The sequence below is a fragment of the Suricata suricatta genome, chromosome 5 (genome assembly GCF_006229205.1).
Source record: "Suricata suricatta isolate VVHF042 chromosome 5, meerkat_22Aug2017_6uvM2_HiC, whole genome shotgun sequence".
NCBI classification, from domain to species: domain Eukaryota; kingdom Metazoa; phylum Chordata; class Mammalia; order Carnivora; family Herpestidae; genus Suricata; species Suricata suricatta.
This window is the reverse complement of record NC_043704.1, coordinates 42802075-42817903: the sequence shown is the minus strand read 5'-3', so window position 1 is coordinate 42817903 and position 15829 is coordinate 42802075. Positions and strand designations below refer to the sequence as shown.

The window sequence follows — 15829 nt, the reverse complement described above, 5'->3', positions numbered from 1 at the left end:
TTTGCTTATGGAAGCAACTAAGGCATTGAAGCCACACCTCAGCCTAATGGGCTCCTTGTCTAACTAAATTAACCAGGTTTCCTCCCCCTCCTGATTTTTTTTTTTTTTTTGAGGAATTTCTAAAACACGATATCCCCTGAAAAATGTCCCTTTTTCCTCTTTGGGTTCACTGCGCCCTCTGCTTTGCCTACAGGTTTTGCCATGTAAAATAACTGGTATAAGCACATCAGATAGGTATTTGCAGGTGGCTCTTCTGAAATTCTCGGATGGAGAGGCAGCAAACGCACGGTCCCCACGGAGTCTCAAAGCTACATTATTAACTCAAGTCTTCCAGGAATTCAAACAGGTAAGGGAAACCTCATCGTGATCTTCTCCTGAAATTATGTTCCAGTTAAGTGTGTTCCCTTCTTCATGGCTACCCTTTGGCAAGTGTGGCTTCTGATTAGTTTAGTTGCTAATGACTGACAGTGAAAACCACTGTACATCAAAAGCAACTCCATCTGTTCCTTTACAGAGGGGCGTTTAAAAACATATGTAAGGTTTAAAGTTGCCTTTTAAGTGATTCCAATTGTTAATAAATACAATTCACTTCTGTAAATAACTCTGAAGGTTATAGATAAGGTCAGACGCCAGAGATTGCTAAATGGAATCTTAAAAGTACTGTAAATTTAATGTTTCTATAATGTGGCTTTCATTTACCCATTAAATTCTGACAGTAAAATTTGAAACAAGATATATTCATATGGAAGAAAGTAAAAAGTTACATGTACATCATCATTCACAATTCTTTCATATATGTACTTCATTTAATTTTTATTAATTTTTATATTTTTAAATTTATTTATTCATTTTTGAGAGAGATTGTGTGAGTGGGGGAGGGGCAGGGAGAGAGGAAGAGAGAGACACAATGCTAAGCAAACTCCACAGAGTCAGCGCAGAGCCCGACCTGGGGTTCAAACTCAGGAAACCATGAGATCATGACCTGAGCCGAAACAAACGGTCAGACACTTAGCCAATTGATCCACCCAGGCGCCCCATACTTTATTTGATTTTTAAATCTATATTCTCTTTAATGAGAATTTACTCAGTATGTATCCTGTGTCAGGCACTAACTTAAGAATCAGGGAGTACGAGGAAGCACAGCAGCCCTCAACAACCAGCAGAGAAGGGGCCGCTATCCAAAATAGAAGCAAGCAGGTGCACCTGTGTGGCTCAGTTCGGCTCAGCTCATGATCTCACCGCTTGTGACTTGGAGCCTCACTTCGGGCTCTGTGCTGACAGCTCAGAGCCTGGAGCCTGCTTCAGATTCTGTGTCTCCTCCTCTCTCTGCCCCTCCCCTGCTCACCCTCTGTCTCTCTCTCTGTCTCTCAAAAATAAATATACATTACTAAAATAAATAAACATTAAAAAATAAAATATAAGGGAACAGTCTCAGAAAGAGTAAGCAGTTTGCCAAGCTCACTGATAGAAAAACTGATAATAGAGCTGGAACTACTATTCACTTTGTGAGACTGATTTCATATCAACTAGTCATACTCCTATCACATCATTTACTCTAATAACATGACTATATATTTATATAAACTCAAAAATAACCCTTCTGGCTGTGGAAACATTTGCTTTCACTTGAAACCAATTTTTCATGCAGATATGTGTCTCTGACATAAAAACATTTTTAAACATAATCAAAGGAACACAAATTCCCAATTTTAAATTGGCAAGCTTCAGTCTATGCTGTGTTTGGGTACTTTGGAGTAAAAGGGGTTGAAGGAGAGAGACCTTTGTCCCTGAACTGAATTTATTAATCCACAACTATTCCAGGACCCATTCCCAATTCAGTGACTCACTAGCCTATCACTCTACTGTAGAAATAAATGCTGCATTTACTTTTCTTTCTTTAATCTCTCCATTCTTAATTGCCATATTGACAAAAAAGAAACAGTTGTTTACCTTCCAAATTCTCTGGAGCACCAGCCAAATTAATCCTTTTAAGCAGTGTTTCTTCAGCTCTGGAAACAAGTAGCATGCAAAGTAGCAAGAGGCTCCCTTAAGAGGCAGCAAACACAAGACGCCTAGACATTAACCTTGACTGGGAGAGCCATGCAGGTGTTTGCTTCTTACTATGGAAACAGCCCTGAGGTTCTGGGGAGAAGGTGGAGATAACTAGGGCTGAACTAAGGAGGAGGCCAGGTGAGCAGTTCCGTGGGGCGTCAGTCTTTAAGGGAAAGCCTGATAAACACACATGATCTCTTCCTCTGAGGCATTTCCCCTTCTTTCCTAACAACAGAATCCTAACTTTGTTCCTAACAGGAACGAGTCTAATCTGGGTGACGAATCATGATGTCTGAACTGATCTTAGTATCTCCCTCCCTTGGAAAATACTTTCATAAGTAGCCTCCCTTGCAGCTATAGGTGAAGATTCGACCCATTTCTGTAGAATACTATGAGCCAAATAAAATGTTAGAGTAGTGCTGGCTGGTACCACTCCTTCTTCCTTCTTGTTTGGGACACTGCTGGGATACTGTGCTCAAACCCAAAAGGTGGGGAGAAAGGCATTCCTGAAGAACTGAGACCTTAATGTTAAGTAGAAACTATCAGAGTTAATAGGGTGGGGAATAGGTCTCCAGGAAGAAGGAGTACTCTCTAAATGCCCAGAGACAAGAAAGAGCATGGACTCTTAAAGGAACTGTAAGAAATTTAGTGTGATCAAATTATGAAACATAAGGCTAGAAATGGTAAGAAAATAAATTGGAGAGACAAACAATGATCAAATCATGAAGGGCATTATAAGTCACACTAAGGAGGCGATATTTTACACTAAAAATACTAAAAGCTTTTAATCAGAGAGGTAACAAAATTAGAATAAAAATCTCAGCAGGGGAATGCAAGACCTTTATTAGGGACTAGGGAAAATAAAAAATTACTGTTGTAAGTTTTGATGAGAGATAATGAAGACCAATAAAGATAGTGAAAGTGGTACTAGAGATAATTGGATAAAATGTACAGATATTCGGAAGGCAGAATAAATAGGAGACTATTAGAGAATGAATCTAGGGGAAAAGACAAAAATTAGGGTTACCTCTCAGTTTCTAGCTCTGGCAGCCGCCCAGACATAAGTGATGGCAATCACTGAAGAAGGAAAGACAGGATGAAGACCAAGTTCAAGGGGGGATTTGAGGCTTTCATGAGCCCTCCAAGGAGAGACAGCATTCTGAGACTCAGGAGTAAGATTGGAATGGAAATGGCATGGAGGCCAGAATAGGTTAAGAACATTTTTAGACAGTAGGGAGAATTCTAGTGTGACTGAGGCAAACTGAGAAAACAATGAAATAGCCCATCATTTAAGGTAGTAGATCTCAAACTTTATTATGCTTTAGGCACACTCAGAGAATCTGTAAGCCAGATTGGCAGGCTCTATTACTACTAGGAGATTTCTCTTTAGGAGGCCAGAACTAGGATCAAAAATCTGCATTTTTAGTAGCAATCCTATTATAATGGTTATTATGCATGCAGATGAGTGAAGAATCACACTCAGAAAATACTCATTAAAGGGGAAGATGAAAACATGGAAGAACTTAGAGATAGGAAAAGAATCAAGAACAATGTGCTGTAAAAAAGAAATGAGAACAATTCAGAAAGTAAAGACAATCAGTGGTACCAAAATTAGGAGGAAGAGTTATGCTGAATTTTACTTTAGTACCTTAGAGAAGACTGGAAATACCCTCAAATGCAATGGAGGAAGTCACCAAATAGATGAAGAGTTGGATGTTTTCTTGTTTTGTTTTGTTTTTTTGATGTTTAGTAGCAATTCACTAGTTACTGTTAAATATTCAAATCCACTTTTTCAAATATCCTACATAGATTTTTTTTCTTATAAACTGATTTTAACTTCTGTTGAAAATACTTCAAAACTATTTTCCCTTTAATTACAAAGATAAGAGTGATAAATATTGAAACTAAAAAGGAGTAAAGGGTGCAAGAATATGCCATCCCAAAATCTGACTCTTTGACATAAGGATTATTTTGAGCTGATTATTTTGAGAAACACCAGACACAAAAGAAGCTCTGAAAATACAACAGAAGTTACCCTTTCCTAAAGGATATTTACAATTATAAAGAAAGTCTCCATTTGTGAGGGTGTACCAAAAAGAAACAACGATTCACTAGAAACTCCTATTAATGGAGAAGGAATCAACTTACAGCTGAATAGCCAACCTTATTCTTGTTTACCACACTTTTCCTGGTTACCTCTCCTACAATTAGCCTTCCTCACACCCTTCTCCCTTTGTATTTAGCTGAAGATGGTATTTAAGTCTAAATTCAAAGCCACATCTAATTTTCTTATTTTTCCCTGGGTATCTCACATGTATACATGAGGTAAACATGTTAATACACATCTGTTTGCTTTCTCTTGTCAACCTGTCTTTTGTTACTGCGGCCCAAGCTGAGAATCTAGAAAAGTAGCGGGGAAAACTATTTTTTTCTTGCCTAGAGAATGTAGGATTAATATTTCAGATAAATAACAGAAAATTATATGTTCCATTATTGAGAAGAGGGTATATAATTGACATGAGGACATGCAAGTTGGTTATTTGATGAGTTTTGATAGATAATGCACTTTAAATTTGGCTTTTGATTATAAAACAATGATACTGTTCTTGTTATTAAGAGGAAAATATCCAAGGCCATATAAAAATCACAAATCAAACTCTAGTCTCAGTAGACTCCATATTCATGTATTAAGATCAGATTGCATATTAAATGGGACAAAAAGACATCTTTAGGAGAAAGAATATAAACTTACTGCTTAGAAATAAGAAAATGTATAGAGTATCACTGAATAAATTTTTAGGAAGCAAAACTTTCTGGTCTTTTTCTAGTGGGTTATAAAGCAAAAATTTCTGGTCCTTGATGCATGAAAAATCACATAGTGCTAAATTCATGTGACTGAAATCTTAAAAGTAAAAGTAAAATTATAGGATCTCCCTTAATACCAGTTAGCCAAATACAATAGTCTCTAAGTTATTTTCACCTTATTGAAGGGGGTTGGGGAAGAAAGAAGGATGGAAAGGAGGAAGGGAGGGAGAGAGAGAGGAAGGAAAGAAATAAAGAAGGGGGGAGAGAGGAAGGAAGGAAAGAAGGGAAGAAAATACATTATTCTGTTAGACTATCATGTAGTCTGAAAGCTCTGCAAATTGGTTTTTTTCCACCACAAAAATCCAGCTCCTAAGTTCACAAACCTAGTTGTCTTTGAAAGACATCTTCTCAATTATCTTTTCCATTTACAGTATAGCCAAGCCAATTAGGTGACCACGACTGTTCTTCCTCATTATTTTACCATGCTATATAAGTTCCAGTAAGAAATAGATTTGAATGTCATTCAGTTTGATGATCAACTTGAGTACACTGTTCTTACATTCTACTTATGATAATTAGTGTTGTGATCATTTTTGAGCTGCCTTATGACAAATACTTTACTCCTTGGGCAACTTTTCTTTAAATACCAACCCACCAGAAACTTCGTTATTTGCCTGGGAAAGAGTGGCAAGTTACCATGATTTGACACCCTTTGCATCAAGACTCCAACATAACAGGGTCATTCAGATCAGCATGACATTACAACAGCAATTGTTCTGGTCTCTCCCTTGTCACAGTCATTATCTTTGGTCATTTTATTTAAATGCATCATTTAGTTCACAGCAAATTGTAAGACAGAATAAAAGGGACCTTGGGGGTGGAGGGGGCTGAGTGAAAAAAACATCCCCAAGTAAAACTGATTTAACATCATATAACTTCAAGGTTAACTCTGAACAATGAGTTGTTATCTCTTTTACCAAGAAGAGTGCTGGCATAGCTGAACTGGGCTATTTAACCTTGAGGTTTAGAGAGGAAAAAAAGTAGGCTGCTGAAGCCTTTAAGGATCTATGTATAGAAAATACAACAATTATTAAAAAGAGAGAGAGAAAACTAAGTCATTTTCAAAAAAAATGTATTTTAAACATACAAAGTAGGGTTAAGTAGTGGTGAGGAGTTTTAACTTGTTCTTAATTTAAAAGTATAGCCTGTGAGGTTACAGAGACCTGAGAATTATGTAAATTTAGAGATTAAGTAAAATAAAAACACTCTACTTAACACTGAAAATACATAATGAATAGGGAACATTTATTAATGGTATCACTGCAGTTACATTACAATGATGATCCCTAATCAATAGTAATGTGTAACTTCCAGATTAAGTTTAAGGACTGGTGATTCCTTCCATATTCCTTTCCATCTGGCTTACAGATCCAAGTATGTCTTTAATCAACATTAATTCTTATCCATTTCCAGTTCTTCTCTTTAAAATTGGAGTAATGTCAATTTTAAAAAAACAAACAAGATGCTTCCATTGTCTTTGCAGAGTAGGAGAGAAGAGCCAGGACTAACACAAGACATCAGTAATGCAGCCTGAGTGAAGTTGATACCTTAGTCAGTATGGAAATGGGGCTACCAACAGACTCACAAAAGAGGAAAGATAATGGAAAAACAAAGCAATAACAATTTCATAGTTTCATCCAAAGGTTTCATAAGCTTGGGTTCTAATAAAATATTCATATGTTTCGTACTTGATGTGGGATACCACTGTATGAGGTGCGAATAGACCTGCACCGAGCCTGCTGAGGGCCCAGGGACTGTCCTGGGTCTGAGACGCCTCATAACAAAGGATGTCCCATTGAGCCATTTAGGAACATGTGGGAAAAAGCATCTCTGAGAATTTCTTACTAATCCTAATTTTTGTCTCAATTAAATGTAATGGATTCAACAATTTAATGGTCTCTTGGGGGTTAATTCAGTCCCTTTCAGGTTATAGCTCAGTTCTTCAGATTCTTCTCTTTCTCCTTGGCTACCTTCCAAGATGGCATACTGCAAGAGTGGGCAAACTTTATCTGTAAATGACCAGACAGTATATTTGAGGCTTTATTGGCCGTATACTCACTATTGCAACTATTCAACTCTGTCAGGAGGAAAGTAACCATAGTCAAGTCATCAATGAATGAGTATGGCTGTGTTCCAATAAAACTTTATTTATGAATGCTTTATATGAAATTTGATTTTCATATATTATTCAAGTGCTGCTGTAAAATATTTTGGTTTTTCTTTCAACTATTTAAAAATGTAAGAACCATTCTCAGCTTACAGGACATACAAAAACAGGCAGCAAGCTATGTTGGCCTGTGGGCTACAATTTGCTGACCCCTGATGTATTGTGTACTAGTGGGGACAGCTTAAGTGACCTGGGGCACTGGGACAGGGAGACTCTGAGCCTCAGGCTAATCTTGGGGTGTATTAGCTAGTGATCACTAAGAGTGATCATTATATGGCTGTACTCTTGTGATCCTAAATTTCTCAGTTTGGCCTGGTTTCTTCACCCACCAAGCTGACACTTCCTCCCCTCTGCTCCCTGATTCTGCAAGTTCCTCAGAGCTGGTGCCCCATTTGCATTATCTTTAGTCTCAAGTTGCTCTCACCATACTAGGTTCTTCTGTAGTCTTTATACCAGTGTCTACACACTCTAAAACTGAAGGAACATGCGCATGTCAATAATATCCTTCCTCCTCCAAACGGAACCACCCACTCTTCTGACTGTACTGAGCTACCACATGTTTGCCAGAACAGCCTGGAACATTAGATTCCGGTAGAAGTACAAAATGCTAAGCAAGGCTACAGCTTCTCTGCCCTTAGTTTTCCTGTTTACATATGTAGCAAACTTTCGTCGTATTCTGCATGGGACTTCAAAGCATCAGAAGGTAGATTACAACTCCATTACTTTTACCCCCAACATCACATTCTCCTCCTTTCAGAAAGAGTATTGTCCTTCTCCCCTTCTCTGATGCCAAAATAGTGGACAGCCTCCTGAGAAAAGTCAGTTTATTAGTAAGGAAATTAATTTAGGAAGTATTAAAAATATTTCACCCTTAATGTGTAGATTTCCATGGATAGAAATGAAGAGGTTTAAAAATTCTGATAAAAAATAACAACATAAGTCAAAAAAAAAACAAAAGAAAAGAAAGCAAACAGAAGACAGAAGATTGTCTACAAAGACACAGCTTTCATTCTAATGCAAAATGCTTATTTTATGATTTGGTCCAGAAACCATTCTAGGATAAAGAACCAATTTATAATGAGGCAAAATAACCTTCATGTTAATTACTAACAGAGCTTTTTCCAGATAGCATTGTGCTCAGAAAGTATATTTACTAGAAGAAAAGTAATACTTTAGCATATGCAAACCTGTGTTATGGAGGCATTTTTAATACTGGGTTTTGTAATGAATAAAATAAAACCCATGTTGAAAAATTTTGTTAGTGAAATAGCTTTTTTTTTAATGTGGCCATGAATTAATATAACTAAGAAAGAATCTGGACATGTCTTAGTAAATACCCATAATTTAGTAAATAATTATTCAACAAATATTTACTGAGTAGTTGCCAAATGCCAAGCATTACTGTAAGGCCAGATATCATGTAGGGAACAAAACACTGTCAAGCAGGAGACAGACAACAAATAAGATAAATAAGTAAAATATATTATGTGAATAAATGATTCAGTCTAAGAAGGAATTATAAAACAGGGAAAGCCCTATGAAATGCAAAGTTAAGCATTAAAATTTTAGATCAAGTTTCCAGGAAAGTCTTACTAAAAGATGATTTTTAAATAAAAATATGAAGGAAGTGAAGGAGCTAACCATGTAAACATAATAAGGAAGAATATTCCAAGCTATGAGAGTCCCAAGTTCAAAAGACTTTTTGAAAGTATGTCTGATATGTTTGAAAAATGACCAGGAAGCCATCGTTGCTGAAGTCCTAAGAGGAAAAACTGAAGGTTCAGAGTTCATGCATATGGAGCCAGATCTCATGGAAGTAGTTACAGTGAGGCTTTTGAGTTTTACTCTGTATGAGAAAGCCATGGAGAAATTTTGAGGAGAGAATTTACGCAACCTGATGATAACTTAATAGGATCACTCTGGCTATTGTGTTCATAAATAGTCTATAGGAGGACAAAATTGGACACAAAATCCAGGCATGAGAAGATGGTGACTTGGTCTTACACGATAGCAGTAGATATGATGAGAATGGTCAGATTCTGGTATATTTAAAGGTAGAATCAAATAGATTTTCTTAGGGACTTAGATATTAGGTTCAAAAGAACAGGAGTAATCAGGCATGGCAGGTGTTTTGGTTTGAGAAGCTATAAATAGAAAATTGTCACTTATTGAAGTGGAACACTATCTTGTGAGACTGAGCCCTTAACCTGTGGGATCTGATGCTATCTCCAGGTAGGTAGTGTCAGAATTAAGTTAGACCCCCAGTTGGTGTTACAGAATTGCTTGGTGCTGGGAAAACCCCCAACACATTTGGTGACCAGAAGTAAGGTAAAGTGCTGTTATGAGGTGCAAAGAAGGCACACAGGAGATGAAGGGCTGGGCAGGTTTTCTCATACAGGTCTCCTCTCACTGTCTCAGCAAATTCTCTCCACTCTTAATTTTATTCCTACCCATGAACAAAAACTGGGCCACTGTTGCAGGTGGAACTTCACTACCTTCCTGCCACCATGGTTAGATGGGACTAGTCTCTAAGAACCCTCATGCTCTAGTGCAACGATGGTTCTCAATTGTCTTTGCTTAGTTAAAGCAAAGTTAACTTTGCTAAGTTAAAGGCAGCACCATGAAGTGGCTTCCTACACCAATCTCTATCCATGCCTTCTAATAGGGCTGCATCCAGCACCAGAGCCTCGGCTAGCTGTCACAGAAAAAATGGTTCCTGACTAGGTTTTTACAAGACCATGATTGAGTCTCCCGCTCTGACTTCCGATTCTCCCCTGTGACTTGTCCATCTTAGCTTCCACATAACCAGTGGGGAATCGACACTCTTTATAGATATAGTCCACCAGCAAATTGTTGGATTATCTTATAGGCGAGGCAGAAAGAAGGGTGTCAGTGAAACTTTTAAACACTTTTCTTGAAGTGTTTCCTGTGCAGAACTGAGGCCTAATCTCCCACATTTATTGTAGATTAAAGATCTTCTATAACTCACTAGCAGAAATTATACAAGTGAGTGAGAAGAATCTACTTAAAACTACCTCTAGAGTTGGTACTGTTTCCCATTTCTTAGCTATTTTCCCCTTTACTAAAATAAAAGAGCACAGTTGCTGAAAATTAAGCTGGATTAAAGTAGCAAAAATAATATACTTTGAAAATCCATTTTATTTATAGGGAAATGTCTTCTGAGAGGACACATTGATTTTTATTCTATTTTACATGTCTAAAAATTATCCAATTCTAGGATTAAGGAACTCAAAAATTCTTGGATTCTAATTAATCAGAACATTTTCTTTCACTTAGTTCTGGAAACCCATAAAAAGTTATTAGCTGTCAGCAGCTCTAATGCCAGTTTATTAGAGGCCCTGACTTGGTGCCTGCTGATAGTTATTGTGAAGGCTGAAAGGTTAACAAGAACGGGCTGCTACCAGCCTCCTTGCCAGGTGTTTTTCCCTGCAGTTAATGGACCCGAGTCAACTGAAATTATCACTCTAGAACTAGTCACAGACACTCTTAATCTTTGCATAGAAACATCGGTAGAGGGAAAAAAGGCTGGAATTTGTATTGTTGTTCTTCACCATCATTGCATTTGGAACAATTAATATAAAGTATAGTTAATCTTTTACTTGTAAATGAAGGCCTGACAAATCCAAAAAGAAAGAAACCTTTTAAAATAATATGCATGTATAACATGTTCCATTAAAATAATGATAGTCCCTTCAATGAAACAACGTCTTGTAAAAAGTATTGCACTTTTTTGGAGGCATGGTGGTTAAGAGTAACATAGGTATTAACATGTCTAAATTTTTTTGTTTTAATTGCTGGGTTTATAAATCTGAACAGTTGTAATGAAATAACAAGGATCAACCAGATGGAACTGAAGCCAGTCACTGTGGGTTTTCGAGACATGCATGCTGTTGGGGGGATTGAATATGTACTTACCAATCCAAAACAGAGCAGATGGCAAAGCAAACAGGTAAGCACTTGCTTTATCTTCCAGATTTTGTGGTTCGCTGAATATCCCTATTTATTTTGGGAACTTTAGCACATCTGTAAATCAGATGAAAGACAAACAGAGGTGACTCAGACTTGAATGAATTGTGGAACTCTGGGATTTTCGCACTGTCAGATGGAGACAGAGAGAATCTCATCCTCTGCCAATCTTTAGGAATCATGTAGGATTTTAGGTAGCAGCATTTGAAATTAAATACTTAGCTGAATAAAATACAAGAGAAGAAAATGCTATTATTGTATGAAATCTAAAATTACTTGGGAACAAGAATGGAAGTGAACTACATATAATAGAAGTAAAAATTGCTCATGTCCACCCTAACATCATTGTGTCCATCTAATGCAAAAGCCTTGGTTTCTAAATACCATTCTCCACATAAAGGAACCAGAATTCCTTGGAAAATGGCTGAGACAGAAAACCACTGGTGAAGTTAATGTTCTTGCAGTGTCAGAAAGTAAGAAAGTTCTCGATGATTAATGGGGACATAACAAAAAACCAAAGGAACTAGCTTTAAAGATCCAAACAGCCAAAATTTGGACAATTGAGTCATTTTTTTTAAAAAGGAAATAAATTATAACATTGCATTAAAAAAGAGTCAATAAAAATGTATGGGGGAGGGAGAGGAAAAAACTCTTTGTAACAAAAGAATGCTAGCTATTTTGTGTAGAAGGAATAATACAATTAAAATCATCATTTTGCAAACAACAGTGTAGGAATTGATTTAGGCAAGAATCACCAAATGATGCTAAAAACCATAGGGTAAAAGGATTGCCACATTCTCAAAGTTTCACCTAGCATATTATTTATTCATGCAAGGGAGAAATAAAGATATTTTTACAATAGTGAAAGTGTCTTAACTAAGGGATCAATGTAAGCATCACCAGTAATGGATCAAATTAGCATTATGTATCTTCTGATATGATGCAGTTAGAAGTCTGCAATACCACCTATGGCTACGTGCAAAAAACATTAAACCTGAAACTAGTCATGAGAAAACAAGTTCATATTGTAGAATATTTCACAAAACAATTGCCCTGGATTTGACAAACTTGCCACGTTTGTAAAAGAAAAGAAAAATAGAAATAAAAGTAAAAACAGGGAAAGGAAAAGAAGAGGCAAAAGAATGAATATAGATTAAAGGAGACTAAGGAGAAAAGACAATTAAATGCAAATTGAGATCCTTGATTAGATATAAATAAATAAATAATAAAAGCCACATTAACACAATGAGGAACACACATGGGACAAATGGAGATATTATAATGAAACTGTATATTAGATAATATTGTGTTAACATGCAATGTCCTAGATATGAAAATAATATTGCGTTCATATAAAAAGAAGTCCTTGTTCTTATGTAATACATGTTGAAATGTTTAGACTAAAATATAATTATGTTTGCAAATTAATTTCAAATATCTCAGCAAAAAGGGTATAAATTTAAAATGCATATGTTGATAGAATTTAAAGCAAATGTAACAAAATGATAAAAATTAGAACTTCTAAGGGAAGGATATATGTATACTATTATACTATTCTTTTAACTTTTTACAGGATTTGATTTTTTTTAATTTAGAAAAAATAATGCTCATTTCTAAGTGGCTCAATTAGGTTGTCGAGGAAACACCGCACTGAAATCCCAAACAGAAAATAAAGTCTCTTGGCAGCCATGTCAATAGATCTTCTGCAAGTTCCCACTGGTACATAATGCTACTTGTTCATCACAGGCCACCACCAATGGGCAAAATAAAAACACAATGTGAATAACATCAGATGAGAGAGTTTCATTTCCATTCAAGTCACATCTGACTTTCTTTGAGGGAATGGCAGTTAAGTGAACAAAAATCCTCATTAGACACTACAAACTGTATAGAACTTCTTAGAATTGATGATGGTCAACTTATTAAAACTGGTGGTAGGTTTCCCTAATGAACACCAAAATTTCTGCATAAAATTAAGTAAAAAATTTAAATGACAAACAAAAATCCTTGCTTAACTGGCTAAGCCTGCCAAGTCAAACTGACCCACCATAGCACTCTAAAGCTTCTGAAAAGTAAGTTGCCTTTTTTTGTCAACATGGAGAATTGAAGCTACTTGTTGGTTTAGCAAATTATTCATTCATTCAACAAATATTGACTGAGCAGTCTTCTAGATGCAACAAGCCAAAAATAAGCAAATATGTAATATAATGTCAGTGCTATGAGAAAAAAGAAGAAAACAGTGTCATGAAGGAAAGGATGGCAAGGAAATAAAAAATTATAATTTTTAGTAGGGTGGTCAGACAATGCCTACAGAGATGAAGAATTAAAAACACAGTGAATGTCCAGGAAATAATTTACAGTCCAATTTGGACTTGCATAGCATACGTATGCAAGAAGTTAGATTTAAGGCTCACAATAATGTTGGGTCTAGGGCTGAGAAGCTTAAATATCAAGCTAAGTTGTTTAGACTTTAGACAATGAGCGATAAATGAAGTGAAATGATGTAATCAGTGTTGTGCTCCTATATTTTCCCCAAGAATTTGATACTGTACATTAAAGTTCTGTGAATTCAATTTCATCAAACCTCAAAGAAAAAGCAATTTAATTTTCTTTACAGCCATAGTCTATTGATTACCCTAAAGGAAAATGTGTATATTTTAGTCAATTCTCAATTATCTAGATGTACAACATGGGAGCACTGTAAAGGAAGGATAGCCCAAAATTTGTGTAAAAGCCACACTGTGAGATTGAGACCATAATCTGATTTCCTGAGGCAAGAAAATCTGTATGAGGAGCAGTTTCATAAAAATGTTCCTCTGGACAGCAAACAAACAGAGAAACCTGACACTATGAGGAAATACCCTACTGCCCATGAATGTTTGTTTTGTTTCTACTCAAAAGCTTGTTGGGGAAGAAGAAGTTTTCTCTACCATTCAAGACTCTTCTGGTTGGTCTTAAAAGTTAAATTGCCAGGAGACAGATTAACAGGAGAAAATCAAATTTAATTTTGAAGATACAGGAATCCCACATATATGAAAGGTTCAAAAACAGAAAAGTAAAATGAGGTATATTTATATATGCCATCCTGAACCAAGGGTAAGGGGATAAAGGCATGGGACTTCAAAATGAAGAAAAGGAATTCACAAGAGATGAAAAAGAGTAAATGTTTGGCAAACATTTACTGGGCCATACAGAAACAAAGAGACAAAGAGAGAAATTTTAACAAACAGACTCTATGCTAAATTCCTTCTTATCTACCATCTCTGTTCATATTATAATGCAGTTATCTATGATGATAGCTCTATTTCTGGACCAGGTCCTCTATCTAAATTCCTTTAGGCAGTTAAGAACAAAAAATCAAAGTTTCTTCCTGAGTTTTTGGTCCTTGATTGCTCTCAACTCAAAATAGTCTGCATGTCAAGGTGGCACATCTTTGGACAATTCATTCTAAACCCCTACCAGCTAAAAGCTTTGATCTTGTGTCTCTTCACAAGTGTCTCAGTTGACCAGTGTCAATCCAGATAAAGGTGATACAAAACATTATATATTTTCCATGGAAACATTAACATGGAACAAGGATGATCCATTTATAGTCAACAATGCAAAACACTGAAATCATAATAAAGAATATCACCAAATATCCACACTTCAGTACTTTGAAAATGAATAAAGATAATAAATAGAATTATTCTAAATTTCTCAGGCATTAGCTCATCCTCTATATTTCATTACTGATTTGTTTATTTGTTCACCAAACATTCACTGGAGTACCAGATAGGCAAAAGGCATTGCTGTGAACTGTGAGGAAAAATGCCCATAATTATTTCCACTTTCCCAACATGGATCTGTTATAATTTAAAATAAGAGTCTTAAATTTGGATGTTGGTACAATCTAATTTTCTCTAGCTTTGTCTCATATGTTGAGGCTCTAGACTCATAAGTTTTCCCTTCATATGCTATGTGATCTTGGACAAGTTAAATATCTGTCTGGGGATCATTTTCTCATCTGTGAAATAAAAATAGTGCTCTCTGAGGTTTGCTCTTACTGAAGTAGATCGGTGTTGAAAGTAGACAACTCTGAGCATCAGGAGACCTTCTAGTTCACCTGACTCATGATCCCTGTAGTGCTGAAAAGCAAAACGTAATTTAGAGTAATAAGGGCTTATATCTGTAGTTGTGTGTATAAACGTGACAGTGTGTAAATGAGGACTTGATGAATGAGATTGGGGTGAGGGTGGAGGGGATATGAAAGACGAATCATTTCTGAGCAATGATGGAAAGGTTTTACTACTGACATTTACAGCTATGAAGGTGTCTACACTTGATCTGAGCTTAAGAAAAATAAGTGCACATATTCCATAATGTAGCTGAGAAAACTGAGATTAGGCTTATAAAATATTTAGAGTCTAGTGCTTAGCAATAACTCAGTAAGTGTTTAGTGATGACTATTATTTATAATTATCATTAGAATAAAGAAGTCATGAAATTATTAAGAGTATTATTAGAAGCTCAGAATAAAGTCTTAAATACTTTAATTATTCTAAAAAACACAGAGATTCAATATGTATGTGTTTGTCTTGTAGCAAGAAGGAAAAGAAATAACCATGTTATAAATTACAATATAGTATAATGTATTTATAGCTTCAAGGTACAAACAGGAGTGGTTATTAAATTGATGGGGACCAGAGGGACATGTGATGCCTAATTATCCCCTCTTTGGGATTAGCATAAAGTCACTTTTCCTGATCATAAGAGGGT

The 15829-nt window shown here is 36.0% G+C and overlaps 1 long non-coding RNA gene and 2 other non-coding genes across 3 annotated transcripts in view; 2 read left to right on the top strand and 1 right to left on the bottom strand.

The window, feature by feature from the left end:
• The window catches only part of LOC115292940, an 85924-nt gene extending 74801 nt beyond the window's left edge, over positions 1-11123 (bottom strand). Inside the window, exon 1 of the long non-coding RNA XR_003909248.1 lies at positions 11021-11123. This is a non-coding gene — a long non-coding RNA (uncharacterized LOC115292940). The remainder of the gene's footprint in view (positions 1-11020) is intronic.
• Positions 11124-15124: 4001 nt separating this feature from the next.
• LOC115293093 lies at positions 15125-15204 on the top strand. Its single transcript, XR_003909354.1, has one exon. It is a non-coding gene; the product is annotated as a small nucleolar RNA U2-19 (small nucleolar RNA).
• A 132-nt stretch (positions 15205-15336) lies between these two features.
• On the top strand, positions 15337-15406 carry LOC115293092. The gene has a single exon (XR_003909353.1). It is a non-coding gene; the product is annotated as a small nucleolar RNA U2-30 (small nucleolar RNA).
• Positions 15407-15829: the final 423 nt, after the last annotated feature.